Source organism: Python bivittatus, unplaced genomic scaffold (genome assembly GCF_059951505.1).
Source record: "Python bivittatus isolate LINGU-HERP-01145 unplaced genomic scaffold, Pbiv_v1 ctg000700_np1212, whole genome shotgun sequence".
Classification (NCBI taxonomy): domain Eukaryota; kingdom Metazoa; phylum Chordata; class Lepidosauria; order Squamata; family Pythonidae; genus Python; species Python bivittatus.
The window spans coordinates 1295576-1300574 of NW_028277098.1; the positions used below are offsets into that span (position 1 = coordinate 1295576).

The following is a 4999-nucleotide window of genomic DNA, read 5'->3' on the forward strand; positions in this document are numbered from 1 at the left end:
AGCAGCACAAGACAATCCTGCTTGTATTGATACTGAAGATCAATTGTTTCCAATCCAATCCATGCTTTCAGTTAAGAAACTGGGTCCACATGGGGTTCTTATGCTGTGTCCCATTTTTTTCCCCTCATTGAAATCATTTGCAATTGTGCCTTTAGTATCTGGTTTTTAAGGAGTTCTTATCCATCTTGAGCAACTTTTTCCATTAGTTTCTCCTGCCATGAGAAGTCATGAATTTATTAAAATGTGCTTTTTTGAAATCCATGATATTTAGCTTTCTTTAAAACCAAAAATTCCAGCATCACATGGTCACTTTGCCCCAGTGTTATTGCTATTTCCACTTCCTCCACTTCCCCATTGATTAAAATAAAATCAAGGACAGCTGATTCTCTTATGCATTTCTGAACCTTATCAAGGAGAAAGCTGTCATCAAGACAAGTTAGGATTTTTCTGGAAGTACCATACTGGGCAGAGTATGTCTCTCAACAGATGTTAAGGAAATTAAAGTCCCCCATCATCACAATTTCATGCATCTTTGAAAGGTCAACAGTTTAGTTCTGAAAGTCATCATTCACATCTTTTTCTTTGTTGGGTGGGTGATACACCAATGACAATATGACTTTCACTTCTTCCTCAGTGTCTCATCACTCAAATGTGAAGATGGTGGAACTTCAGACACACCTTTTCAGTAAATTGGGTTTGCTGATCTTGCCTGGGCTTGGAAACTAATCTGGATCAGACCTATTTAGTATGTAAACAATGATAATCATGTAATCTCAGGCTAGGAAGTAAAAATCAACCCCAGAAGAAAGTAATGGCAACCCTTTTTATATTGTTGCCAAGAAAACTGCATGGTTCTGTCAATGATCTCATCCAGAATCAAGCTCAACTCAAAGGAAACTATCTTGATTGTCCTTTTAGTTGAAATAATTTTGCTTTTTCCCACCGCTATACTACTTTGTATTTTTTTATTGTTATTTGTTTTTTTCTTCTTTTATGAATCCATTATTTCATTTTATTATATTTCTGTTCCTTGATCCATTGCACCCTTTTGGGCAGAAAAGTGAACTCTGATTAAAATAAGACAGTGAAAGAAAATTTACTGATGCAAAGGGCCCAAGTGGGCAGTCTTAGGCTTTGTATAGATTCAGCCTGGTTACTTTAAGAAAAATCAGCTCAGTGTGGATATTTCTTTTCCATTCCCGCAGGCTATTTTTATTTATTTTTCTCACAAAGGGAATATAACATTACTTGCTTGTACAACTGCCATTAATTTTCTTGCCTATTGCTCATTCTTCCATGCTCCTGTAGATCTTGTTGTTGCTGTATACCAAACAATGTCTTTTCAATTCAAAATTCAAAAATTAGGTGTCTTTCCTTACAATTAAATGCATTCCAATGACAAGTAAGGTAACAATTATTATTTCCTTTTGGCATCCACCACCTCTGATAATTAATCTTCAGACAAACAGTAGAGGGGGAGGAGTTGCTGAATCTTTTGTCAGTCCATATACAATAGGACCAGGATCAGCTTTATATTACAGAATAGAGTTTATGTCCTTGGAGCTATCAGAGGGTTGCTATTTCTGTTATCTTCCCTATAAATAGATATCATAGTACTATGGCAGAAAAAGAAATTGCTAGTTGTGGAGTCTTAATCCAAGGACATTCCCTGCATAATATAGAAGACTGTTGATGTTCCTTCCTCCAATCTTTACTCTGATTGTTGATTCTTCAAATTCCAGCTTTCTCATGATTGCTTCACCATACAGGTTGAATAAGAAAGGTGAAAAAAAATGCAAACTTGCTGCACTCCTTTCTCTATCTTGAACCAATCAGTGTCTCCATATGGTGTTTGCACAGTGGCTTCCTGATTTGTGTACAGCAACTGCACCAACTTGACCAGATGTGTTGGCCCCCTCAGGTTTTCTGGTGCTCTCCACAGCTCGTCATGATCGACACAATCGAGGGCTTTCTTGTAGTTAATAAAGCAGAGGTAGATATTCTTTTGATATTATTGAGTCTTTTCCATGATCCAGAGTAGATTTGCAATATGGTCATGAGTGCCCGACCCCCTCTGAAGCCAGCTTGAACATCTGGTAATTCCCTTTCGATGGTTGGTGCCAGATGTTGTTGTATGATCTTAAGGAGAATCTTGCTAGTGTGAGGGATGAGGGCAATTGGGTGGTAAATGGAACAGTCCTTGGAGTCACCCTTTTTTGGCAATGGAATGAACACTGATCATTTCCAATCCTGTGGCTGTGTGTTCATTTCCCAAACTTTCTGGCAGAAGGCTGTGATGGTTGTGGGTGGTACAAGCCACAGCAATTCTGTGGGGATGGTATCAACATCTGGGGTCTTGTTGTTTGGCAGCTGGCTCATTGCCCACACAACTTCTTCCTGAAGGATGGCTGGTTCTATTTCTGCTACCTTTTCCTCATCATCTTGAGGAGGCTGGGCCTCTTTGCTGCTGGCATATAGTTCTGTATATTGTCGCCATCTGTTCTTGACACCTTGTGGTCAGACAGTTCTTTCCCTTGCTTGTTTTTGATGATGCCTTTATGAGCAGTAAATGGTGTTTGAATTCTTTTGACTTGCGCAAATGCATTCCTGATGTGCCCCTTCATGCCGTCCTCTTCTAGCTGCTTGCAACGCTGGTCCCAGTAAACCTGGTTGTCTCTCCTTGCTGCTGTTGAGAAATCTCCTTGCTTCTTCCCATTTGCCTGCTGCTTTGGGTGCTTTTCTTCGCTCGGCTATTCTGATGGTTTCATCTGAGAGCCACTTGTGCTTTTTCTCTGGCTTCCTGTATGGTATGTGTTCAACTGCTGTTTCAATGATGGTCAATTTAATTTCTTGCCACAGTTCGTTGGGCATCTTCTCAATAGTATCCAGCAGTTCAAACCTATTTTTCACCTCAACTGCATATGTGGAATGGATTTTGGTGATGTCAAACTTCTTTGGTGATGCTGTCTTTTTGACATTGCATAATTTAACTCTGATCTTAGCCACCAACATTTCATGATCTGAACCACAATTGGCACCCGGATATGTCCTGGCACCAAGAACTGAACTGGTCCATTGATGGCTGCATAGGACATAGTTGATCTGATTATGGTGCAGTTTATTTGGTGAGGTCCAAGTGTATAAGCGACTCTTGTGCTGTTTGAACCAGGTATTCATGATTCAAAATAAATTTTCATGGCAAAATTGTACCAAACCATCACCTGCATCATTCCTCTCCCCAAGCCCAAAGGTGCCAGTGATGCCTGTTTCTGCTTTGCTGCCAACTTTTGCATTAAAATCACCCAGTATGTAAACAATGTCTTTTTTAGGCACTTGCTTCAAAGTTTTTTTGATGCTGGCAGAGAAACCCTCTATTTCAAGCTCCATTGCATCAGTCATTGGGGCATAGACTTGGACAACTGTTATTTTGAGGGGCTTGGCACAGATTCGGATGGTCATAATGCAATCGTTTACTGTCAAGAAGCTTTCCACTGCTTGGGCAAGTTTCTTGCTTGTGTTAAATGCCACTCCATTTGTTTTCCTGGTGTCATGTACTGAGTAATAGATAGTGAATACTTCAGAGTGGAAATAGCCATTATCTATCCAGTGTAGCTCACTGACGCCAAGGAGGTCGATTTTCAACCAGGCCATCTTGCATCTGGTGATATCCACTTTACCCTGGCTCATTCCTCGGGCATTCCATGTTGTCTTCATGCAGCACAGACCCTTGCTTTCACCAGTGGCTGCACCAGCAGCTGGGATTCCTGGATTTGCCCCAAGCATGTCATTAATGCCTTGATTACTCACTGCAGGTCTTTGCTCTTCCCCACTAGCTTGGGTACCTTTTGGCCTGGGGGTCCTACCATTGGGCATCATATCTGAATCATTTGAGAGCCTTTCCATAAAATTTTCTTGGTGAGGTTTTTACAAGATAGGTTGCCAGGTCTTTCCTCAACCCTCCCCGTTTACCTGGGCGTGGGAACGGCATGCAAGTGTAGGACTGGGTTGCATATTTATATTATTTTCAGTAATTCTCTATGGAGTAAGTATATTTGGGGAAGCTTCCTTTCCCCCCTCTCAATTCTCCATCAGGGAAGAGATTACATTTCTTCTCCAAGAATTTATCTACAATATTTTCCATTCTGGGTCTGTCATACATGTGTTCTTGATGAGGTACTTACATGATTATTGACAATCATAATTCACTCTGCTCTTTTTCCACCTTTCTGTATTATTATGCTTCAGAACAGTCATCAATCATGCTTTTATTTTGCATATTCCTGGTTAATTGTCTATAACAGAATGGTCCCTTGATAGGCATTAAAGTTAAGTGTTTGGGGAAGATATCTATTGAAAATTCATTCTTTGGATATACCCAGTGCCAAAGAATTCTTCTGTTGCAAATATGTTGGACTTTGGGGGAGATGTTCATCATATTCCTGACACCCTGTGCTACTTTGCGCATCTCTGATTGCATCACTTTCCAAAGAGACCCAGGTATTGTAATTTTAATTAAAATTTTCCCCAGGAACCCTATGAAATGTATATATTTTTTGTTGTTATAATGTCTTTGCCCATTGTCCAATACATTAGTAACAAATGTACTATGTTATTAATGTATTGTAGCACATATTAGTAATATAGTAAAGTTAGCAATTACTACAGAATTTGCCATCAAGTTATAAAGATGTAATTATTCTGTGAAAAGGAATTAATATGTTCGTGTGTGTATGTATTTGTGAGTGGGAAAGAGTCAATATGTGTCTGTCAAACTCTACACAATCTCTGTACAGACCCTCGCCCTCTGTGCTCCCTTATCATAGAACCCTAGGGTTGAAAGGGATCTTGGAGCTCATCTCATCCAACCCCCTGCCTGGTGCAGGAATCCTCGTATCATTCTGGACAAATGGTTGTCCAGTCTTGCCTTGCCTTGCCTTGCCTTGCCTTGCCTTGCCTTGCCTTGCCTTGCCTTGCCTTGCCTTGCCTTGCCTTTGGAGCC

General features: G+C 40.3%; 1 pseudogene; it reads right to left on the reverse strand.

Annotated features, from left to right (window-relative positions):
- Positions 1 to 3180: 3180 nt before the first annotated feature.
- On the reverse strand, positions 3181 to 3873 carry LOC148214118 (protein CFDP2 pseudogene; annotated as a pseudogene).
- Between the last annotated feature and the right edge of the window lie 1126 nt (positions 3874 to 4999).